The sequence below is a fragment of the Pholcus phalangioides genome, unplaced genomic scaffold, assembly GCF_987345545.1.
Source record: "Pholcus phalangioides strain wild (caught in Gottingen) unplaced genomic scaffold, Ppha-v1.0 ptg000008l_1, whole genome shotgun sequence".
Lineage (NCBI taxonomy): Eukaryota > Metazoa > Arthropoda > Arachnida > Araneae > Pholcidae > Pholcus > Pholcus phalangioides.
Window position 1 is genome coordinate 33,977,726 of NW_028301601.1, and position 27,497 is coordinate 34,005,222.

A 27,497-nucleotide genomic window follows, 5' to 3' on the forward strand; every position below is an offset into this window, starting at 1 on the left:
ATGGTAATACGGGTGTTACAATTTATATATATATATATATATTCATAGTAAAACAAAAATTTACACTAGAATATGTTTCGGGGGGACTAAACCTAGAAAGCCGGGAAGGGGTCTGTGTGAAGGAGTCTCATAGTTTTTCCGGCAATTTTTGATCATTTTTACATTTTTTAGCATGACATGACAGGATATAGTTATAACACAAAGAATCAGTAGGTGAAACTATTGATCTATTACTCGGGGGTAGGAACTCTGCACCAATTGTGCCGCACTGCACCATCTTGCTCCAATTGCGTACTTTCGCTGCGCTAAACAGCCAATTTTGCCTCAGTATGAGCGGAATTTCGGAAAAGGACGCAAAAAAATTTTGTTATCGCGTGGCATGAAACGATTCTTTCCGAGAGAACGTGTTTCTGTTCCTCCGTACTCTTCAGCACCAACTCCCCTCCTCCCATATTTCATAGTCGCACTATCTCGTGACCTTGAAAAGTAGAGATCTCTGATACAAAATAGTTTCACTATTGCAAAGCACAGTAGTGTATTGGAAAAAATTCCCGCGAGCTAACCATGTGTGGTTTTTTTTTCCACGCTTTGCAATCACTACAAACATATTTTTCCATTCAAACGAACATTTTCAATCTAAAAATCTGGTGCTTGCATCAACACTAAATTAAATTGGTCGATCGCCATTGCGTCAAATCCGGATGTTTCGTGAAAAAAAAATTTCATTCCACGAATAATCCACCAAATTACCAAAGCTAATTTGGCAACTTCGCTAAATAACGAGTCTTAAATAGCCAACGCCGATTTATTTAGAAAACAAATGTAGTTGACTAACGAGTGTTGAGTTGCCAATGTCGCCAAACAACGAGTGCTAAAATGCCAAACATCGTAAATTTCCAAACTTCAATAATTTTTTTTAGTATAACAAGAAGCCAGTAGACATCATGCCGACAAAATTGACAAAAAAAATGAATTGTTCATATTCATCCACCTCAGTTTCTCGCTTCTGATTTGGAATATAAGTCGTCGCATCTCCTGAGCACATAAACACTGCTTAATTTAACGAAGTTAATTTAAGGTTTTATGCTTTCAAAACCATACTCATTCACTTCTTGTCAACAGGGGCAGCCATCCTCTGCCCGGGGCAGGTACTACGTGGCGCCAAATCTGGACTGAATAAAGAAAATTATTGGCTGAGAAAGTGAAAACAATTGTCTTTAAAATTTATTACCTTTTTTTACACAATGTAATGATTCTGTAATATAATTCTAACGGAATAAATATAGGATATATCAATATAATTATCAAGGGTGGGTGAAGATCTGCACTTGAGGACTTTTTAAGGTGCAGCTTCCCACCTGATTAGTAGTAGTTGGCTAAATACGACTTTCTGAGGTTTTTAAATTTCAAATCCACTATTCCTTTGGAAAAATAAATAAATATTGCCTTGGCAGTCATCAGACCAATAACTCAAATATACATATCCACTCATCTTGGAAGATAGGTGGAAACTTATACCATGTGAAATTTGCTGCCTATTCAACCTATACTGCTGTTCTAGACAACAAATAATTCCCTCATCAAGCGAAACATGTCATCTGAAATATACGTGTGAAAACTTCGTCAAGAAAATATGGCTTCTTTTATATACAGGATGGGCAAAAAGTCCGTAGAATAAAAAGCGGAATAATAACCGAAATAAAAAACGGTTTTCAGCGGTTATCATTGCTAGGACACGGAAAATTTTTTGGCAGGAAAAAAATAACTCAAAGACAGCCGATAGGTGCCGTTGACGTAAAGAAAAGATGCGCAAATAACGAGCAGAATGCCTCCGATTGTTTATTACAGCAGAATGTGTTCCACATGACCACAACTACAGGGGATAACACATTGCGGGCGAGTCACAAATCCAGCAATGGCAGAGTGCAGTAGGTCCGGATGACACCTCTCGGCGGATCGCATCTTTCAGTTCCGACAGATTAGATGGACCGGATCGCTACACCCGGGATTTCAAATATTCCCATAACCAGCCGTCTGCCGGTGTCAAATCTGGAGACGGAGGGGGCCATGGGAACCTTCAACGCCTGCTAATCATTTTGTCTTTTGAAAAAATTCGCATAATTCTAGTGAGCGGTCATTCATGTATTACGTAAGCAGATTCTCAAGCATTTTGGCCCCCTCCCCCCCCCCCCTTGTCAGCAAAACACCGACCCCCTCCCCGCGTCAGCAAAATTTCGTCAGCAGCTTAGAATATTTCATATCTTCAAAAAGGGGTGGTTGATGACGTAAGCAACCTTCAAACCCCCCTCCCCTTGTCATCAAAAGTCAGCAAATCCGAAACCCCCTCCACCTCCTCGATGTTGCCGTAATACTTGAATGGCCCCTGCTGTAGAATACATATCTGTAAGCAATGAGCTTCTCGTAGAATATTTTAGAATCCTTGTCGTACTATTAATGAGGAAGGTCCCAAGATATGTCATACACTTTCATCTTCAGTAGTGTTTTCGCTGCCGATAGACGAGATATATTAAAATTTCGGATATTTATGGCATCAAAAAGACGTTTTGGTATAGGAAGCCACCAATATTTTCATTGGTGGCTTCATGTGGTTTGCTTGCATTTAATGTATCTAGTAAGATTTCATTTTGCATCAGCTGAGGCATTCATTGTTGGAGACGTGTGATTTCATTCTCACATCAATCGTCAATATTATTGCTTACTTTACAAAGGTTTCTCCTTGGGGTAGTTTTCGTTCTTCTCTGAATTCTTATCATAACCATCACTCCTTCTGCCTTTTTCTCACCCAATCTTTGTCAACATCTGACAAGTTTTCTCTTCGAAAAATCTGTGTCATTTTGCCATTTTTACAGCAATCTTAAGCACGTGGATATTTTTACTTTGGAGAACAAACAATACATCGGAAAAAATGAAAAAAAAAAAAAAACAATACTGGGCAATATAAGCTGTGGCACCTACTGGCCGTCACCCACAGATAAGAATGAAGGCAAGAAAAAATGCTCACGAATGGGGGAATACACCATATCAGATGCAGAAAGAGGCTCTTTCTCCTCCATATGTAGGCAGAGAGAGATCGCAGGGTCACGCACAACCCCGTTTATTTTTCTAGTGTTAAATGCATACGCAAATTAACATTTTCGAAGAGTACAGAAAAAGTCGATCAACCTATCTTTGTTGTTTTGAGCCAATTGCCCCTTACATAGAGACAAGTAATGTGACAATAATTAAAATTTTTGTAAAATGAAATTGAAATTCGTTTTTTATATGAAAAAATATACAAAAAAAAATAGGTGAGATGCATGCGTGAGTATATTTCATCCAATGTTTATTCTGAAAAATACGATTTGGTATCACGAATATGAAAACTCAATGCAATCGACCACGAGTTTTTCACAGGCGTGCACATATTTAATGTTTATTTTCTGTTCACACTTGCATGATAATGTTTTATCATGATTATTTAGGTTAACCATGTACATCCCAGTAACAATATCAATGACAATGACAACAATAACAATGACAATTTAGGCAATATCCAAGCTTAAAGTGCATGTTAATTTAGCATTACTGTTATTTTAGACATTACTTCACCGTATCGATATTGAGCTAGGGTAATGATTTGTTGTTTTGTGAGGAAAATAAACTTCTGTTTCGTTTTTATATTTCACTCAATTTTGTCACTGTTTTACACTCGCTGTATACACGTTGTTGCAGTAGAACGGGAAATGTAGAAATGCAATTATGGTTAGTCTTTCTGGTAGGCCTCATTTGCAAAAATTTTCAATTATAGAAACTTATTGCCTCCAGACACGCATAGCTCTCTGGCATTCTAGCAAGAATCAAAACGCAGAATTGTTCAAGGAAACCGATGCTTCCTGGATTTTATGATGTGGTAAATTCGGAAAGAAAAGTCATCTGGTCTCCGCCGGGACTCGAACTTGGGCCATCTTCAATCCGGGCAAGCATGCCACCATCTATACCACTGGAAGTAGATGATAGCAGAAGTTTTTGTTTATAACCGTAGGGTTCCCACACGAGCATTGTGGTATTCTGACATTAATTCAATAATCATAGTATAAGTAGCTCATAAACGCGTATGTGCGTTTCTTATGAAAAAAAAACAACTCATTCAATAAATCCGTCATTCTGTGTGAAAAAATTCACGTTTCCTGACAATAGTGGAAATGATGATAATTCGGAAATTTGGATGAAATTATTTTGAACCATAATTATGTATTATCCCTTATGACAAACATTCGATGGCATCGCATATTATCATAGGTATATTTTATGTTACTGTAAGTACAGTGTGATTTTAACAAAATTCGAATCCTGGCTCGGGCATGGATGTCTACTAACACTAACAAATTCACTGGAGGGATCATGCTTATACCTTGTCAATACGTGAGGATCACGTTCTTAAAGTGGAGTCGTACTGTTGGAATTGATAAGATATGGATACATTAAGAAGTAAAATTTTGCGTATACGTAACAAGGGTATCTAGTTTTCAGCTCTTCCTCACTCATGTTGCAAGCATAAACGAAGAATTGGAGTCACTGACATAGACATGCCACTTTTATATACAGTAAAATCACGATATAACGATACTTTGTAGGCTAAAAAAATACTGTTGTAAGAAAAATTAGCGTTTTTTTTTTTAAGAGGCATCATTACACGCAATTCAATTTTAAACCAAATTTATGGAAATGGTGACATCTCTTCTAAATCAGTATTGCTAGTATCATCAGAATAACAAATTCTCTTGCAGTCACCTGTGCTCCACAAAAAAGTTATAATAAATAAGTTGATAAGCACAATTCAGTAGGATGTTTCACAATGTGAAGGTATTTATCGTGATACTATCTTGGTGTACTATACAAAAAGTAGTGATTATGAAAGCTTCAGCCACACTCAGTCATCAGTTGTTGCAAAATACCGATATTATCCGACGACCTTGGAAGAACGAAAACTAGCAAGGAGTTTAGAAAAGAAAATTTTCAGCAAAATGTGACAAAATGTTGTTGCAGCAGCCTCAAAATCTTTAAAAAAAATCGATACAGAAGAATATATCGATAAAGTACTAAATGTATTAAACTAAACGATTCCAAACAAGATTCGAAAAATTGTAGTTGTAGAAAGATACCTCGTTATTCTGAGTAACGTTGCACAGAATTTTCACTGTATTTAAATAGATCCGATATCATCCTATTGCTGTAATCAGATAACATGCGAGGACATCTCTCTTAAAAACATTTATTCCGTATTGTTTTTTGTTTCATTAAAGTTCATAGGAGTCTAGTTAACCCTGGTGCCACAAATGTGTGGTTGCTTTTTCTCACTGTAGAATGTTTTCTTTTGACCTCAGGGAGTTGAGCCTTGTTCCTCAGGAGTCCATATTGGGCCCTTTGCTTTTTATTTTATTCATCAATGATTTAGGAAATCAAGTAGATTCCAATTGCTTGATATATGCTGATGATTTTAAAATCTTCCAAGTCATAAATATTGTTCATATTGTTCAATACAGATGATGCTGAGACGCTACTAAGTGCAAATGTTTGTCTTTCAGTAAGAAGCATAGTCCCATAAAATATAATTAAAATATTGATCGTCAAACGCTCGAAAGAGTAGATTACATGAATCACTTTTGGTCAGACTCTCAATTTCAACCAGCATATTAATGATATTGTTTCAAAAGCATCAAAAAATGTCGGTTTCATAGTCAGCAACAGCAATTGTTTTTAAAAATACAGAAACCTTTCTGCGTCTTTACAATTCTTACGTAAGATCAGTTCTAGAATATTGTTCCATAATTTGGAATCCATATTACTTGTACAATAACATTAAGATTGAACGCACACAAAATAGGTTTTTACGCTTTGTTTACTTCAAGAAATTTCAAATTTTTGATATTCGAATTCCTACCGAAATACTCAGATCTACTTTTCACAATGAATCACTCGAAGTCCGCCGTCAAAATGCATTGATCACCTTTTTTGTGAAAATGCTGCACTTAGACTTGGATGTACCAGACATTTTAGCGCAAATCAGTTTTCACTGTAATAGCATCAATCTTCGTAACCCCAATCTTTTCTACGTCCCACAATACCGAACTAACGTGTTGGAAAATTATCGTCTTTTCCGCTTCCTCAGATATGGAAGTTCTCATGCGCTTTTTTGAAATTTTTTTATTTCTTTGTATGCACACGGGGTGTTATTTCTATTATATTTATTTGTGTAATTATTATTGCGCTATTATTATTTGTACTATTCTTTGCCTTTATGTATTGCAACGTGCTGTTTATGTTTGTTTTTTATTTTCTTTCTTCACTTCACTGTAATTGGGCATAAGCCTGTTGGTGTGAGTTTATAAATAAATAAATCGTACTGGAGTATTTCAAGGGTGAAATAATAGGAAAATACTATAGGGAATAATTCTTGCGTGCTTATAAAATTAAGGGAAAATGATTTTACATGCGAAAATATGAACGCAAATGATAAAGAAATTTTAACAATTTGTTATTCTTCATTCATCGATTTATTTCTCGATAATAAATATTTTATTTCACAGATTGCTTGCAGAAAAATTTGCAAAAGTATTTCTTCTATTTTGACTTAAAAATATGAATGGTGAACGAGCTGAGTTAACGCTATTGAATAGATAATTACGAGCTATTATGAAGTGAAATACCTTCAAGCGCGATTTTTTTCCAATAACAATGTCATTTTTGAAGTCATGAATATTTTACATGAATAACTTTAAGTATCCACGTGCGCGTATAAGAAGTCATGTGGATATACTCTACTAGACTCTAGTATTATACCCTTCACTTAAGGCTTCAATCGAGTCCAATGATTATTTGATAGTCTCACCCTAGAGAGATCTTCGCTAATGTTAGGGATCAGTTCGGGCAAAAAAAAGAGCGATTGTAGGTTCGTGAAAGTTTCTCCTAATTGTTATGCATGTGTAACTCGAGCATCAGGGAACCATGCCTGGTAAATTCATCAATGAGTCACATGTAACACTTACACCAAAAAAAAGTATCTTTAGGGTTGAGCAAATAGAGGGTTACATAACAGACAGGAGAAACTTCTGGTAGATAACGACTCTCAGTGAACCAACCCTTCGTCATTGAAATGACACAAATTGGTACCGCCCCCCTCCCCCTCCTTCCCGGAAAAAAAAAATAGAGAACCAGATTCGGCATCAGACCTATCCCATTGATTCAATCCACGACCCGAAAACTGGTATTATCTGATAAGGCCATTGTTCGCGATAACGCATTTAGCGTGAACTCCCCCCCCCCTCCCTCTACTTTTTCCCCAAAAGACGGTATTTTTTCACAATTTCTTTTCCCTCCTTACCCCCATATAGATGTCCATATCAGTGATATTGACGGGTGCAAAGATGAAGTGGGGAGGCAAAATATAGCTACCATATGACTGCTATAGTGAATGGGGAGGGGGGGGGAGGAAAGTGATATCAGAGAAAATTATGGTTGATAGAAAAGCTAGTTCTCTAATCTCCCCTCCCTAACCCTAGTGTTACATACCCTTTTCCTACTGTTATTCGGCTTGATTGATCACCTCAATTGATGTATTGCTGTGCACACATACAAAAAAAAATATATTTCCAGACATAATCCCTGTAATCTATTAGGTGGTTTCAGACATTCTGTTCTGTTTGCTCACAAAAAAAAGGGTTATTTTTATATTACTTTATTAGATTATATACATGTTTTATGAGCGTGTTTTACATTTTTTTCATGGTCCATTGATGGTATTGTATACTGTATGCGCAACCAGTCACACTATAAGTATGGGATTCAATTTAGTTTTCTTTTCCTCTTTTTTTTTTTCGAGTTCGGAAATGATTGTGAGGGAAACAAAAATGTATAAATATAATTATCTGAATTAAATTTCCAATTTATCGGCTTTAATCAAGATTGTGGATTCTATATATTATTCTAGATATATATTATATGTAATCATATATGTATACATATTGCTGAATTCCATTTTTTAATTGTGAAAAAATTAATTATGTGAACTAGAAAATGAAAGCAAAAAATATGAACATTTAAAATTTCAAAAATAAATTAATCGAAGAATTCAAAAGTGAAAAAAAAGTTACAGCCAATGTCTAGGAACCAATGTTCTCATCAGGGTGTTCCCCCTGATGAGAACATTGGCTCAACACAGAACGTTTCTGAGAGCAATTCTTGTCCCCCATAGCCTAAATAGATGATCGATCCGCCGACGTTCTGCTGCAGTACCATTGAAATCAAAAATCAAAATAGAAGCCAAAACAAATGTTTTTTGTCAAGTTGAAGAAAAAAGCAGTCAATAGTCAAAGTAGCAGTCAATATAAAAATTTATAAAATATATGCAGAAGCAGCAAGTACATACCATGTGCTAGTTCTAGTTATGTCGGTAATATTCAAAGTGAACAGTTATAGATATTGGTGTGAGGAGGAATTTTTATAATCCACATTTTTCTATATATATATATACACACACAAAAGTAAAGTTATGCATGAAACTTTCATTATTTTTGAGCTATTTCAATCTAATAAACACTATTGAAGAATAATTTAATCCCCCCTTCCCTTGACGCATTTTATTGGCAAACCTTTGATCCTAGAGACATACTCCGAATTTGAATTCAAAAATTAGAGGAAAGTTGGGGAAGAGAGATCGGAAGATATAAGAGTAAGAAGCGTTGCCCGTTAGTTTTTCTATTCTTTTCCAAGGGTTCTCTGACTTTTTGTATTTGAATATCACTGCAAATATTACACTTAGAAAAGAGGAATTGCTTTTGGTGGCATCAAGAATCATAACACAATAACTTTCTAATTAATAAGGACAATAACTTTCTAATTGCGTTTTTAAGGACAGTGTCTTCGTATAAAATTTTAATTTACATTTAATTTTATTTTAATAGTTATAAATTTCTTTGCCAAATGTGGGACGTATCTGAATTCATCGTGTATTTTTGGATACTCTTTCTAATTGGTAATATGCTTCTAGGATCAACGGTTCGTTAGCAAAATTTAGCACGGGGAATAAAATAATCATGCTGTACATATTTTAACATACATTACATGGATTTTGTGTTCTCGATTCTAGTCACTTTGACATCCATATTTGTTACTAGCTGATACCCGGCGACGTAGCCCGCCCTGTAGAAAATTTACATATATATAGCTTATATTAATTATTTCTTAATCAAAATATTTCTGCATTAAGTAAGAAAAAATTGCTTTCATTTTCAAATATTTTAATTAAAAACTTCAGGCAATGGCTTGTGGATACACAATATTTTTGTTTGTCCATCTGGTGTGTAGATGTACAAATTTTTGGGATTACCAACACGCGAACAGGCGACGTAAAGCTGTCCGTGTGAAAAACAGGTCTCAAGTAGGTTGATACCTGCCACTGCTAACGACTGGCCTCGCGCTTTGTTGATTGTCATGGCAAAAACTAAACGAATCGGGAACTAATCGCTTGAAAGTGAATGGCTTTTTTTCAGTGATAATTCGGATACGTTGAATTAAGACGTCTTTTCCTCTGGCACATCCAGTTAGAATCGTTGCTTCGATGATGTAATTGTGCAATTTCTTCACACAGAGTCTGGTGCCATTGCAGAGTCTCGGTGTCTCCAAATTTCTTAAAAGCATTATAGGTGCTCCGACTTTGAGGGTCAAATTGTGTGATGGCACACCTGGAATATCCAAAGAGTTCAGAAATTCTGCAGGATACAGAACTGTCTGTGCTGAGTCTGTGACAGTGTCAACCGATTTTTAAGATGTGGAGTCCCGGAATAATTTTTAGGATTTTTTCGATGATCTTGTTCACACTGTCATTTTTCGATGCCGGAACGCCACTCACAAAGCCAGTCATGGTTTCGGTGATTTTGTTGAATGTTTGGGAAGACATTGTCTGCAAGTTCTTGAACTGAATTTAACAACTGGCAAAATCCATTTGGGAAAGTAATCAGTCAAGTGCTTGGGTCTACGGGAATTCTTCCATTGCCAAGTTTGATCAACTGATGTAAAAATGATAGCAGTGCTGAGTCATTTTGCAGTTAAACTCGAATATTTTTGGATGATAATAATTTTTTAACTTCGTGCCAGAGTGTTGATGATTTGAGGCAAGCATTGAGTTGATCAGCTGGTGTTGAACATTTTTATTTCCAGTTTTGTCGTCGTAGTTGTTGTTCTCTGTTGTTAGCGACGTCATACGTCCAGCTTGTGCAGCGAATATTATTCAAGCGTCTTTAAAGCATTTTTTAAATTGAAACTATAACTTTACGATGGGCGGTTGATGAGACAAAGGCCGCATTAGCATTTACAGGACACCCTGTATATAGGCTAGCAGAAATACCCGGCGCTCTTCCCGGGTTTTCTTCAATTACTGGTAGGATTGGAAAAGTGACAAACCGTTATAAAGGCATAAACTGTTAAAATAACGGAATTAAAGGTGTGACAAACCATTTTAAAGGCATATATTCAAGTCTGAAACGCATTGTTGGGAACCACGGTAACCAAAGTAAACATTCCGAAAGTGATTGTTGAGGCCCCAAAACCATTGTTGCCAGACAGTTTTTTGCCCATTTCGGGCATTTGCCCAGCTCTGACGAACTTTTAAAGTAGCCTACGGTTCAATTCCGGACCTGTTTGGTATATATGCAAAATCTGGCGACGATCGGTCTAAAACTGTAGATTTGTATAAAGAGCATACATACATACATACATACATACATACATACTTTCACATTTATATATAAGATGACCATCTTTTTTTCAGCCACCTCATTGGGCAATTTTCCTGTTGTGGCCTTGTTATTTGTATTTGTATAAGGTTGTCATTCAAAGGAGAAATCTCTTTCAAAGGCAACTGAAGTTGTCCTTTACAGAAGAAAAAAAATTGTTTGAGGCAAATCAAGTAAAGCTGTAATTTACAGCCTAAAAAACTGTCAATGGCAAGTAAATTCGCCCGTTTCAGCCGCAGTTAAAAAAATTTCAAAGGCACGTGTATTTGCCATTTCCCCCACAAAATTACCGAAAAATCACCTATCGCGAAAAATTGTAGGCATTGTAAGTGAAAATGTGAATGCACCAAAAAACGTTCATGTTTGACAAATACTTGTATATGAGATCAATGAATTTATTCAACTGTAATACTTATGATAAAATCATAACTATAAAAATTAATTTATAAGTCAAGGAGATAAAACAGGACATTTCGTAAAAACGTTGATATGGCCATAACCCATGAAATACGAGTCATACGGTCATTATACTGGATGTCCTGTATCTGAAAATGCAGCCTTTATCTCATATACCGTCCATCGTAGAGGTATGATTCTAATTTGAAAAATGCTCAAAAGGCGTTAGAAAGTTACCATTCACTAGTTTTGAGGGTGAGAATACAGTGAGTAACGAAATAAAAAAAATCTAAATTTTTACACGATCTCCCTGTCCTCTAACTTCCAATAAGAAAGTTGTTGCCTTGTCTTTCCTGAAGGCAACGAGGAAAATTTTTCCAAGTTATTAAGTGGGATATTCGCTGAGATATTCGAATTCAAAAACAGAAAAGTTTGGAAGGACAGTGCGTTCCGTTAGTTTTTGCTGTTCTTTCATAACGTTTCTCTCCAGTTTTTAAATTCAAATATCATAGCGAATATTGCATTAAGTATCATGGATTATTTTTTTCTGTTGGCCTCAGGATATACAGGCCAACAACCTTCTAATTGGAAGTATAAGACAAGAGATTGAATTGAATCTTTTTGGATTTATATATTTATTTATATTATTATTGGATGTATCATTGGGTTTGTAAAACAAGGGAACCGTATAAAAATATAGCTTTTCTTTATTTTGTGAGGCACACTGTGTTTTCACTTTCAGAATTGTTAAAGGGTAATTTCTGAACGCCTTCTGATAATTTTTTCAAAAATTGAAATGATGCTTTTACAACTCACAGTTGATAAGATGAAGGTCACATTAGCACTTACAGGACACCCTGTATACTAAGTTTCTAACCCGCGAATGATGAAAATAGCACGTTCTGAAAAACTGAAATGGTTTTGCATCTTTGCGGTGTACGACGGTGGTGTAGCTCATAAGTTGGCAAATATAATCCCGAAGTAGCGCAGAACTTAAACATTTCAGCAACTTTAATACCATCTAGTCTCATACGTACACAGTACAGCGCTTATGGGGCATACACAATCGGGGATTAAACATCAAACCGACATTAACTACAGTAAGCTTTAAAAAAAAGTACCGTTAAAAAATAGCTTGAGAAGTACTTCGTATCATACGCATTATATATATATTTTGCCTCTCAAGATAATATCGACAAGAAACTTATATCGCATCGAAGTAACCTCAAGAGATTTTCAAGAAGTCGTATTGTTCTATATTTTATTTTATTTTTCATCATTTTTTTTTTTTACTTTACTTCCTGTTGTCTCACGTTTTTGGAGTTAGTGGTAATAGCCAGGCCATAGACGTGCAGCACATTCAGCTGGACGTGCGTTCGAAACCTAATGAAAAAATAAAATAAAATAAACGGGTGAAGTCTTAGCAAGGAATAATCTTTGGAAATCGGACGTGACTGCAATAAACATGTCAATGGATTTAAACTGGTCTCGATTCTCGATTTATATACATTTTTTCTTCCTTTTCGTTTTTTTCTTTTAATAGCCGCTTTCGGATGGTTTTGCTTCTGATCAAATGAATAAAGCTGGTAATCGTTTCGGTTTTTCATTCTATATTTTTAAAATTTATGGAGCTTGATATTTTCGTTTCCTTTGGTAAGTTTGACCATTAAGTAACTGAAGCTTATCATATCATATAAATTGATACTTTTTGCTTTATAAAATATAAAATCTTCATCAAAATACAGAACTAAGATAAATTTAGTAGCCTTTGAAAATCACAGTTAAAAAAACAATTTTAACTTAAAAAATATAAAAAAGTGTGATTCCATAATTCCCCTGGCCGAATTTTTACTGTCAAACCGTTTGATTCTACAGGTGTACTTCCAATTTAAAGAAGTATTCAAAAAACATGTAGGACTCGGATACGTAATTCATGTTGCATGGGGTTGTATAAGTATTAAAATAAAAAAATATAACTTTTCATTCAGTCATCCAGTCCTTAAAGACCCAATTATATAGGTGTTGCCCTGCCTCTTCTGAGGCCAAAAAAATTCACGTTTTTAAGTGTAACGTGTATGAGAGACATTTGTATTCAAAAATTGGGGAAAAGTTTGGAAAGAACATCATAAATCAGGGAAAGAAGCGTTGTCTTTTACAAGTGAAGTTTATATCATTTTTCTTCCCAAAATCCTATAAATTCGTAAATAGTTTAAAACTTCATAAAAAAAATGAAAGAAGCGGTATATTTGAATGCAGTGTACGATGAAGCTATTCTTGCGACCGGCGAAATTTTTTTTCTGCAAAAAAAAGCTAAAATTTTTGACGATAGGGTTTTTATTGATATAATATGATTTGCTTCGTTATCACGAAACCACCAAATCACTGGAAATATGCATATCAGAACCATATAAGAAGCAGTATGTACGATTAAGAGATCATTTTCAAATGTCCATGTTACTGGCACATAAGGGTTTTTTTATTGCAATGTTGACATTGAAGGAAAAAGCACTATCGGTGAAGTTGACTTACCTCAGTCAAGAATCGCCGTCTAAAGCTTTACGAACATTTCAAACACAACAGAGATTGAAAAAACGTTAGAATAAAAATATAGGGTTAATTAGAAAAAAAAAAAAAAAACAATTTCCATAAATATATTCCAACCACTTCTGATTTGCTTTTGTGCAGACGGCTGGTAAGATAAGGACCGCATTAGGACTTGCAGGGCACACAACCCTGATATTATATCTAAATTTCCAGAGATGTCATTATTTCGCGTTTTTGCTAATGCTGTCATCTGGCTTCCATGTTTTGAAGTGAAGATGATAAATGCTTGAACTTTCATCTTATGTGAGAACAGTATCATGTCCATTGCCTGCTATCTGCGGAGAGATTTTCAAAGATATGGGAAAAGTATCGAACAAAATCACTCATTTTATAAAATTGTTCTGCCAAATATACTATGTCTCAAATTAAACTTTCTAGCTTGAGCATGCCAAGTGCTATGTATAGTGTGTTTGTTATTTTTTTAAAGGCAAGCCATACGTATACCCTCTAGTTATAAAGTGTGATGTTGTCTCTAATAGTTTAGCTGAATTCATAACAGATAAGACAAGTATCACAAACTTGTACCTCATAATATTTTCTACGGAATAAAATCGAGTCTTATTTTCCAAATACTCGAATTCCAAGCTTGAATTTTAGATTACTTTGTGTTCTCAAATAACAGTCCTAATGGCAATAGCACAACAGTCTTTCTTCGAAAAAAGCTTTATAAATGAATTTCAGTAGTGGGGATAGAGGATCGGAACATGAAGACAGCATTTTAACCGTCGATACGATTCACCATCAACTTCTACCCCCTCCGACATCAACAACTAATGGAAAATATTCCTCTCTCTTATCAGCTAGTGTTACATCAATAGAAAACTTTTCCTTTTTTTAGGTTTTCCTCTCGAACACTGTGGTCTCTATATACCAACCCCTGTTCTCAACCGGAACAGTTTCCCGTTGTCCTTTTTTTCTCTCTCTCTCCCGCTATCCTTTTTGTGTGTGTGTGTATGTTTGTTTCCTTCTAAAAGTCTCTTCATACAACCTAACACCCTCAACATCCAACCTCCAAAAAAAGAACTTCCATCGTCCTTAAGCTGCTTCACGCTGACTATGCATAATGTATAAGGCAAAGAGCAACGAGAGGCAAAATAAAAAAAAAAATAAAAAAAGTACAGTGGCTATACTAGATAGAGAGTATAGCAAAAAGGAGCAAAATTCTACTAATGGTTGGTGAAGCAAGTAGTATGCGCGTGTGTGTGGGGGGGTTCGGTTCTTTCGTGAGGTGCATTCTTCTAGGGTCCCAGCGGGGTAAGAGCATACCCTACGCTTACTACCTCCCAGGTCGACACTCAGAAGTAAGAATGAAAACAACGGAAATTTTCTTGTTTTGTTCCCTTTATTCATTCTTATATATTTTCTTATATTTTTTTATTTTTTTATTTTTTTGCTACTGTCTTATCCAAGAATGAAGAAGATATTTGGACTAACTTACCTTCTCTTCAGTATCTTTCTGTTGTTCTTCAGAATGGAGCACATACATATGGACAGTGTTCACCCGCCTTTAAAAAAAATAAATTCACTTTCCGCGGATTCGTAAAACTTTTATCCACTGAGTTGAATTTTGATTTCCCAAGAAGTCTATTTTCTTTGTTTCGTCTACTTTTGTTTGACTTACACACATACATACACACACGCGCCAATAAATTTCTTTTCATCTCGCAAAAATTGGTTCCCCCCCCTTTTCTTTCTTATATTTATCTCTAAATTTTTATTTTGTTATTTAGGTAATATGCAAAAAGAACATATACCATTCTCAAATTTTTATCTACTTTATCTCTTCTTTTTTTTTTTCATCTCAAACCGAACATGTGAATCATTTTCTCCGTTCATATACGTGACGTTGTAAATAAATTATTTAAAGAAAGAAAAAAATCGTTGCGTTGTTACGATTTTTATTTATTTTATTCGTAATTTCTGTTTTCTTCTTTCTCATGTGATATTACATTCAAGGTGACTCGTGATTCGTCGTTTCGTAGAGATCGTAAATTGGTTGAAAGATCGTGACGAGATCGTAAATATGAGAGCGGAGCCGATATATTTTTTTTTTCTTAAATTCTTTTCGGAATTTTACCCAAGAATATTTACTTCGTAAATATTATATTTTTCTTTTTTGAGTAAATATAGAAAATAATAAATATATTTAATTTTTTAAAGTATTCTAAATTTTTGATATATGGAATTTTAATACCCATTTAGTTAGTTGTTGAACGTATGTTTTTAATGATTGCTTTACCGAATAGATTTTTTTTTTTTTTGGAGTTATATGTTATCGAAGGATTGCGTTGTGCTAAATGATGGAATATAATGATCTTATATGCTTGCTCCCAGATTTTCAGAAAATCTATAAACACTCCGCACAGGTGATAAATAGGGAGACGATGGAAATGCCATAAACGATTTGCGCAGTTCGTTCTATACCAGGGGATCTCGAACTTTTCACATGGTTTTTCTACTTTCATTTTTGAAAATGAGGTTATGGATTCAAATTATATTGGAGGCACTCTTAGTTCTTATAAAAGATTTTCTATGATACCCCAAAATGCTACTTCACCAAACACAAACTTCGGCCATATCGCTATAGTGAGCCATAATAAGAGGCCCGTCATTTCGGGGGGGGGGGCAGGGGAGGCCGTTGCCCCCCCCCGGCTATTGAAAATACACTAAAAATGGTATACTGGTATACGTATATACAAATATATATATACATACATTGAGTACATGTACTCCCCCCCCCCGGAAAAAGTTGAAATGACGGCCCTGGCCCTGCCCAATAAGCTGTGGCAGACTGTTTTAGTCTTGAATATTATTGTTTCCAATATTTCATAGTACACCAACGTTGCTTCATAATATCTTATATCGATGAAACAGTGTGATGGCTACCTCACAGCATTGGAAAATCGGTGTACTCGATGGATATGATCAGTCGATTTTCTGGAAACCTATGACTCAAAAGTGGTGGGATGCATGGGAAAAGCCTACTTAACACCCAAATATGCACAAATCACACACTTCAATTCTTGAATGATAATGAGGCTCCATGTGCTAAAACTTAGTCATGTATAAACACGGGTTAATTTCTATTAAAAAATGAAATTTTACATATGCCGTAACCTTGGTCCTAACCAATACCTCCCTCCACGGTATGAATATAATTTTTTATACGTTTAATTAACCTATCTGCTATCCATCCCCCCGAAGTTAAGGATCACGAAATATTTTCTCGTTCGGTGCAGGATAGTTACGTTATTGTATGGAATCTGAAGGTCGATGTGATGAATCTGAATGTGTATGAATAGTTTTGATTGCATGAGAAAATAAAATTCTTTATTAACTAAAACCTGACACACGTAACTAACCGTTCACTTCAACCAATGACCATTTACTGAAGATTTCAAAAAAATGCACCAGGGTTTTCTTTTCTTTCTCCTCTTTTTTTGTAAGAAATGTATGAATAATATTACTCGCTTTGTAAACCAAAACCTTGATTATTCATCCTAGTGACCAATGAGCGATGTAGAACTGTACTGCGGCTAACTTCAGTGACGCGAAACCTCGCATGTCACTCAAGTGTTCATCCAAGTGATCTGTAAAGATGACGCGTAGGTCACTTGAGTCATCTGTAAAAATGGGCCACCTAGTTAATTTTCATAAAAGTGGGTTTTAGGTCGCGGGAAGGGGCACACATATGGCTATGGGCCCGAGGGCCATTGGTTGAACATGCGCATTCCCATTAGGTCATCGCGCCAGAAATATAGTTATTGCACACTTAGGATATAACTAACGGAACCGTAACACAAAGTGTGCTCACAAAGTTCTTGCACGGGCGAAGAATGTCAAATGTGACTCCAAAAATGTTACAAATAAAGTAACTATAAATCTACTATATGGTATTTTTATACGAAAAAATATTAAAATTTAAAAATTAAAAAAAAACAATTAATTTATATTTTAAAAGCTGTTTCTTCAAATATATAAAAATATTGTTCTTGTGCACAGTGATATGACAAACAATAGTTATATCACCTAAACACTAAAACTGCGCGACACATTCTGAAATAATATTTACGATTTTCACGTGTTTGTGAGTTTAGGAAGTGTTAGGAGCTAACAAATGTTTAGGAGGAATTATTGGAATTATTTGAAATTGTGTGTGTGTGATTTTTCCCCATTTAATGCAACTGTGTATGATTCATTTGTCATTTATTACAAAGTGAAATGATAATAGCAATAACGTGATCCTCACGTATTCCCAAGGAATCAGCGTGGTTCATCCAGAGAATCAGTTAGTGTAAGTAGAAATCCATACCCGAACCGGGATTCGAACCGAATCAATCAATACAATCCATATGCTTTATTGCGTGTTTGCAACCAAGTGATTTATTGGATTTTATTGATAATGTTTTTTCCCCTTCTCAAACAAATGAAATATGCCGATCATAATCACTCTATGTATAAATATCAGACATCTGTTACAACCCATATCTGTTCAAGAACAGTTTTGATGTTAATTTTGTGAACAAACTCTAAATGGTCCTCTGAAAGTTTAATATTCCGATCAATGTTTTCATACGGTAAGGAAACTCGCTATATTTGTCGTATTTCTTCAAAGGCAAACATTAACTAAATGTGACCATATTGCTCTGAAGAAAATAAAAAAGTTAAATTTTGTACAATTTTTTCTTAACTGATTAATTTGAATCCCAAATAGTTTCGAACACATTTTGAAATTGTAATTTTTTTTCAACGACCGATAGTTGAGAAAAATTATACCTTCATAAGGACTTTCTGTGTGTGATCAAGCATTATAATTCATAATGCACAAAGCTCATTTCAATCAAAAATAATTCACGATAAGTTTAAATTTTGGCAAATGCAGTGAAAGAACATGATAATTATGCTAGGCATATTTTCATACATGACTCAATTGACAATATTAAAAAAGCAGGTCAGAAACCACCCTGCAAACGTCCAAATCCTCATTAAATGCTTCCAGAGCTAATATATTCCAAATAAAATTCACGGGAGGGGAAAACCACATTGACCTCAGATGTTACAAAAGTAGTGACGTTGTACCAGAAATTGAAGCTTTCAAGAGCCATTTGGTGTATCCACACCCTTCCTCTGGATATTTCGTGGTCCTTCCTCTCCGGTATAACGTCCATGCGTTAAATCTCACTGTCAATTCAACTGCCTTGTTAGGAGCTTAAGTGGGGGCAAACAGCCGTTTTCAGCTTCTTTCTCTCTCCCTCCTCTTTTTTTCTAAACCGGGGACATGAAATTCTGGAGAAAATCCTATTTGCTGAAAAGCTTAGGGAAGCAGTTTGGCCGGGAAAAGATCAGAACTCCTTAAAAAAAAAATTGTATGAAAGTGACAAGATCTTTTCTCTCCTCACCCTGTGATACTAGAGCCAGCTGTTGCTGATGAGCGTCCTCAAACCAGATTAATGCCTCTTCTAAAAGCTGAACTTTTCGCTCAGAAAATCGCTCTCCCTTCCGATCATATTCCACGAAATATAATGTCGAATCGCTCATGAGCTTCGGTAAGGTTTGCTCGCAATGATGATACACGAATATATATATAGATATTTGTATGTGTACGTGACATTCTCGTTGCACAATTTCTCGTCCTTCTATGTCGAATAATTTTACGTTTTGGGACGATAGAAATACCGAAACGAAAAACCCATTATGTTATCATCTTAAAAACGAAAAACATAAGCGTTAAGTTTGTTCCCATAGGATCATGATTCATATTGATAAATCATTGTGTAATATATATGTTAAAATGCCCATGAGATTAATCTTTTCAATCTCACTTTCACTATGTAGCTATAATATTCTACTAACATTTCACTAACATTTATAGTAGAAATCGCACAATGATTCCCGCTTTGGAAAATCCGTTTCTATTAATGATTTAGAATCCTAATCATCCAGATAAATTCACAATTGTTTGGAATTGTCTGTAGAAATCGAGATAAATCTCCATTTTTAATACATTAAATTATATATACGATTGTTTTTGTCCATTATGATCATACTAATTCTTTTGTAGAACGTACAGCTTTTAGTACAATGTATGTCTTATTAAAGCGGAGTATAACGTTCAAAAATTTGATCAAATGATAACATATTTTAATAATTTTGAATAAGAGTTAGCTTGTCACGTATCTATTTATGTGAAATTTACTTTCAGTGTAGTTGTGTTCCCTGTTTCCCCTTAATACAGATGTACAATTTCTGACTGTGCTCTACAAAAATTTGTGTATGGGATTTGCCAGAATTATGGGATGGTTAGGTAATGTGGGATATCGAGTTTCCTCTGTCTTCATGTATGGTTGCAAAACTGAACAGTGATATACTACACACACACATATAAAAAAGCAATACCGCCGATGCTCTACAGTGAGCGTCTCTCGATTGTTACCATTATCGTGGCTACTATAGGAGAAAATGTTTTTTCCATTTGCAGAAACTTGGCCAAGTTTTCAAAAGTGTTTATCAGTTATTGAACGAGAGTATCTAATGATTTGAAATGTGTGTGGCTATAAGTAACATGACTTGCATTTTGCTCTGCTGTGCTCATTTTTTAATTATTTTCTTTCCGGTTAGGGGTTATTCAAGTATTACGTGAGAATCGATGGTGGGGTGGGGGGGGGGGGTTTGGATGCTGCTTACTTCATCAACCACCCTTTATGAAAATATGAAATATTCTTAATGGCATCTTACACGGTGCGCCAAAAACGGGAAAAATCTTTCGCTAGTTTGTGGGCACCTGAATTGACATTCTCCCTAATGATAAATCCTTCACAGATCCACTTCAGCGATCTAAATGTTTCGCGGATCCTTCAAGTGCTCAGGAAATGTGTCCGGGCTACTTATGTGCTATGGGAAGGCTTCCGGGCCGCTTAAGTGTTCTGGAACTGTGCAACGCATCACTCAAGTGATCCATAATTAAGCCACGGATGAATTAAGTAATCTGGGAATGTTCTGCGGGTAACTTGAGCGATGTAGAACCGCACTAGAGGGCCGCTAAAGTGCTCTAAAATTGTGCCACATGTCACTCAAGGGATCTCTAAATGTGCCACGGATCGTTTAAGTGTTCTGGAACTGCGTCGTGGGTTACTTAAGTGATCTTTTAATGTGCACGGGCCACTTAAATGCTCTCGAATTGGGCCACAAGTCATTTAAGCGAATTGTAAAAATGTGCCGCTTAGTTCATTTTTACAAAATTAAAATTGAGAGAGCAAGCCGCATCAGATAACCTTCAGAGCCACATTTGGTCCGCGTGTCAAGGGTTTACCATTATATGGCTTAAAAGGGTGGGTCGCAATGAATTTTTTAAAGAGAAATTTTGAGTTCTTACCCTCCAAATAGCATTGAAATTTACAGTAATCGAGATAATAACATATAATCTTAATAACATATAAAGGTATTTTCTTTCAAATTTTAATTTTTTTTAAATGTTTTTCTACATTAATTTTTTTTTGTCTGGGGGAGGTGCACGAGTACCCTATGCCCCCTCCCGCGTACGTTTCTGATCGCACCAATATGCGTTAGGAGGTAGGAGACAGTGCTGACGAAATTTTGCTGACAAGGGGGGGGGGGGTCAAAAATGGCTAAATATTTGCTGACGTAATACTTGAACGGCCCCTTAGAAGAAATACAGTTGTTTTCAAAAACGGCGTGTCGGGTTATATGGGAAACTATTAGTATCATATGACTTGGTATATTTGTATCATCTATTGTACCACATAAATGTATTTTCAATACGGATACGTTTCCATAGATAGAAGAGCAGATGGCTGGGATTAATGTGTATCTTTATGGACTCACTTTTCAAAAAATGAGTACTGCGTCTGTGACATTTGTAAATGGACTTTGACATCATTAGATATTTTACATGGGATTTCCATTTTAATATCAATACACAGACGATGATCCTTTGTGATTTTCACGTTTTCATAACAGCTACATGAACATGAGAGGAATACGTTAGTATGGAATTTTGATTTAACACAGCCTGGAAAACCGTCTAACAGTGGTATACTAAATCTTATGTATTCAGTTTCTATAATAATAATTTCTATACAATTTCTCATGAGCCAATCTGGATCTTATAAAGATTCCCCCCATTAATTTATTTCGTTCATTTTGCCCCTCAATCGCACCAGTCCCAGCATACACAACCGCTGTATCCCTCGCGAAAATAATGATTTTACCAAAGATATTAATGTCACCACACACACACACACACAGTAATTTGTGAATACTGTGAAACCTCACTACAACGATATTTTATTTTCAAGTCGTGTTGGAAATTTCTATAGCACGGGTGCACAACCTTTTTCAGTCTGCGGGCCAAATATGCAGTATTTTTGCATACGCGGGCCAGAAAGTTCACTACAGAGGTTACCTTCGTAATTACAATTACCCTAACAATTTGAATAGAAAATTACTGAGATATTGGTGACTGAAATTACACCGAATTGTTCTCCCTTTTTCTTGCTAAATTAAGTAAATGTCTAAAATTTTAAGAACGTGGAAAAAAAGTTATCAATCAAGATTATTAATCGCATATGCATCGTTAAATTTCTATTAAAATATTATAAGATATGTTTTTTTCCGATATATTGAAGAGAGGTGCAATTTTTGATGATTAATGCATATTTTTTTTAAAACTAGGAGCCGTGTAAAATAATTTAAATTTCTTACCCTTCCGCTAATATTCATTTTTGGGATGTCCAACTATAACAGCAGAATCATCTTTTTTTTCCCCCGAAAATATTGTATGTACTACTTGAATTTCAAAACTGTTTGAAATGTTTCTCGAAAGTGTCTGAATTCTGAAAACAGAACTGTATTCTATTTTTGAGGAAGGATTTCATCAAATCATTTTTTGTGCCTCGTGTTTGAGTAAAGTTTTGAAAGGGGAATATCATGCATTATAAAATTGGACCCGCTCATAACGAAGTCTGCAAAAAAATAGCAGCGACGTTATGAGAGTTGTTCATTATAAATTATCTTCATAATATCCGTACCGGCGAATAATCGATACTGAATTCCCGGGACAAATTTTGTTACATGCGTTATAGATCCGTGTTCATTATAAGAGAATCTGAATGTATTATCAAACGTTTTATTACTATCTAGAGATATGACTAGAATTTTGTGGTATTAATCAATATTTTAGGTATATAAATTGAGTTAACGTTAACTGTTTCAGTATTTCTGTTAAGTAGATAAGCATGTTGGTTTTCGGAAGAATATTAGTTATTATGTATATTTATATTTTTATTTCATTCTCGAAGAAGCTGAATATTTAAAATTATGAAGCATTGAATTTTTCAAAACCTATTATTAAAGACAATTCACTTATTGAACCGCACATGAGAATGTTTACTGAAACATTATTTTACTGAACGTGATCTCAACCGGGTAAAGAGGAAAAATCAGTCCCATATATATCAATAGGCAGGCTGTGCCCATCAATCTACGGTGACAAATTGCATTATAATGCATTGATATCGACTTCTCACTATCTACTTTCATCCTCTACTCTCGCAGCTGTTATTGTGATTTTCTACTTGCAATAAAGAATTTTTTTTATTATTATTATTATTTTCTTATGTTGTTGGAAACTGAATGGGAGAGGACGGGCTTCCTAGCCAAGACATCATTGTTCCTGGAAACACATATATATATATACACAGAAATGGAGGGGAAAAAAGTTTAAAAAACCTTGTGATAGACGAAAAAACTTTCTCTTTCCTCCATTCTTCTTCTTTTTTGAGAGAAAACGGATTTTTTCATATTTTTTCCCCCATTCCGACTTTTTTTCGTAGGTCATTTTGTAGTGACTTTTGTTGTTATATATCCTAGCTAGAGTTTTTTTTCCCCCCTCCTTTTCTCTACAAGATCCCAATGCAGCAGTAGCAGCAAACTTACACAGAATTTCGATTTTTTTTTTCCACCAAAAAAGGAATTTAGGTCGACAATTCTTTTTTTTTTTCTTTAATATTTGTTTTATCCATTTCGACAGAGGATAAAAATAGAGAGGGTGTTCCAAGATGGAGGACCAACGAGAGAAAGGTCCGAATAAAAGTGAAATCAACTCGATCAAATATAGATTTTTACACTTACGGAAGACTCTCTCCCTGACTCACATACTCTTCCCCCTTTTTTTTTCATGAAATCGATGGGAGTTGTTTTGACGTTAACTTTCCAATTCTCATCCACATCTCTAGCGCGAGTACGATGCAAGCAATACATGGCAAGTGATTGATAATATCACACATTTTCTCCTTCTCCCCCTCCCCTTTTGAATTTTTACACTTTCTTTTTGCCCGTCAGGGAATCAATGGATTCAAGAGAAGAGGATAAGAAAGTCAATTCTGTTCTGGAAGTTTAGAGGAAGAGTGATCCATTTTAAACTCGCGTGTTCATTTCGGAGTGCTGGAGAAAAGTGTTATGCCATGAAAGAAATACGTCATGAGTACCTGAAGGTAAAAAGATGGATATGGTCAGCAGATATCTTATATATGTGTGCTCTTCAGTCGACAGATCGTCAGTCATGAAGACTTTGAGTAGAAAGTTCATCTCGCGCATTCGAGTCCCACGAGGGTTCCGCATTCGCTATCTTTTACAAATAACCCGATGGTTTTTTAATAAGTTCTAACATTCGGAAAATATACCCGAAAATAATTGTGAGAGAACTTGAACAATCCATCCATCTTGGAAATGATTTCTTCTCTAACAAATGGGTCTTTTTCAAATGTTGTTTTTTTCTTTCTTCATTCCATTTGTTACATTTATTTTGCTCATAGAAGTCAATCAATGATTGTGGAAACAGACCTACACTGCTCAGAATAATCAAGAGAAATCTAATTTTTTATGTAATTGTAATTTTTAAGCATTTTAATAGAAGAAATATCAACAATGAACAGTCGTTAGGTATTCACAAAGACTTGCGTCACAAGAGTTCACCATCCCTCTCATTTAAATTTTAATAAATTCAAATAAAATTAATACATGTCTCCCTATTGTTTTGAGCTGTGGATTATTAAATTGTTTTTGGCAACACATTTTTTATTTAATACTTGAAAATTTCAAATAATATTTATAATTATGGATAAATTGATTTTAATTGACTTGCATTCTCATGGATTTTATTATTTATATGTCCCTAGAGTACTTGAAAATTCAAAGATTTATACACCTGTCTTTCTCAATTGATTGAATAATTTTGCAGTTTCATTTCTGAAAGATTTGTATACGGACGATACTGCAGGTATTTTTTATTTTTTTTTCATTGATTCTACTATTCCGTGTGGATATGATAGTTACTACGCATGGATATTATTATTCCCATTTATTTTTCCATATGGATGTGATTTGTTTGATAATAAATAATTCCCCGAAACCATATGGTTATTATGAATCTCTTTGGTTCTATACAACTAGGGCCAACTTCAGAGTGTGATGTTACACGCCGACGTACAACAAGGTTAGTGTTGTTGGACGCATGCGCAGAGTTGACTTTGTAGCGTTTAAACTGATATTTTTGGATCTAATCACCCTGTTGTGAGTGCAAAAATTGATTCATGGAGAATTCAACGCCTGTGATTCATTGACAGGCACTATGCATAATTTGCGGTCAGGGTAATTCACTGAAAACAAAATCCATCGTTGATAGCAGAAAAGTGATTATGCAGGGTGATTTCAGAAGTTCCATTATCACTTTTTACTGGCAAACTGTCGATTCTAGACACGTACTTTGGATTAGAAAAAAAAAATCTCCAAATGACTTATAAAACTCAGATACGTCATTTATATCAAAAGTGTTCGTATGGCAATTAAAATTTTGAAACTAACTTTTTATATGGACAACCTATTTTCAAATATCAAATTAAAAATTTGTCTCTCCTGAGGCCAACAGAAACGTGTCACGTTGCTAAGCATAATATTTAATGAGGTGTTTGAATTCAAAAATTCGGAGAAAGTTGAAAAAGAACAACATAAATAAACAACCCATCTTTCCATCGTTTGTGCTGTTCAGTCCCAACTTTTCCCCGATTCTCGACTTCAAAACATCTCTGTGAATATTGCACGTAAAAACGTGGGATTTTATTTATTGGGCTGAGCATAGACATAGCAACAACTTTCCCATTGGGTTTTTCGAAAACGGGTGTCCAAATAAAGAGTTTATTTTTTATACTTAAATAGCTTTGCAACCCCCCCCCCCCCACCTCCCGCAAAATGAGTGGCATATCTGACTTCTATAACGTTATTTGAATATTTTTTCTTCTAATTTTCTAATTGGAAGTGTCTCTAGGATCAGCGGTTCGCCAGTAAAATGTGGTAAGGGGAATTATAGAATTGTCCTATATATATATTATAGCTGATCAGTCACCACAGAATTTATTTTAATTGCTTTTTTTTTACATTTGTATTTATTCAAGTTTAAAAAAATGGCAATTTCAAAACATTTTATATTTTTAAATATTAGTATTTGATTTGTATTACGGTGAAAGAAAATTATCATGTTCAAAATACAGGATGCCCCAATATGAACGGGCCCATTTTTAATACGAAACGAAAGACCATCTTCTTACTGTATCTACTATTATCAACTCATTACGGATGAATTTTGGTCAGACAGAATTCTGAAATAAGTTACAAATTTTGGCAACAGACGCTGCTTTCTAGGAAAAGTAAAATACGATGTAATAAAGTGAAATAAAGACCGGTATTTTTATACCAATGATCAGAAGAACCCTGGTGGCCAGTGAATACAGTGAATGGTCCGCGGGGAAATTTTATTCACTAGCATTGCATGAATGACAAAATTGTGAAATTTATTTCTTCAATCTTTTATGATATGAAAATTATACATATATAAAAAATACATTTTTGATTCTATCGTAGGGAGGAAAGTTGCAGCTCCGAATTCACTTTTGCTGCAGGCTGCCCGTGGTGTATTGAACTTGATCACAGTCTGCGGTGCATTGACCTTCACTAAAAGTTGCATCATATGGGATTCATTTCATTTCATATCGTACACCACCAAGGCTCTATCGACAATTGTCAATTTTAGGCATTGCTCCGGATGAAGGGCTGGACGATGCCGGCTGCTTTATTATGCATGCATAAATTACATATATACGGCAATAAAAAAACTGACAATAGCAATACATGAAAAAAAATACAAAGTGCTCCCGGACACACCAGCAGATTTCTCAACACCACTGCGATTTACAGAACCACACATGCACCTCGTCCATATTTCTCTGCAAAACTTCTAACGAATCGGTACATATGTGTTTGTACATATGTGTATGTACATATATGTTGGAATGTGTGTGTATGCGTAGTGAACCTGACGTGAAGTTTGTTTCTGTGTGATGCTTGTTGTATGTAATGTTTCCATCTGTCATTATTATTTATAACTCTGAGTGAAGTTTAATGATTCAATAATTGTATCGTTGTAGAGGCCTGTTGCGCTCTGTGCTTTTTTATCTCTCCCTTCCGATTCTTTCTTTTCAATTGATGTTATTAATTATATATTATAATTATAATTAATTATAATATTAATAATTATTATTTATAATAATTATTATTATAATTAAATATATATTGTTAATAATATATTATTTAATTAATATGATATACATGGGCCAGTAAATTTTTAGACACGCTATA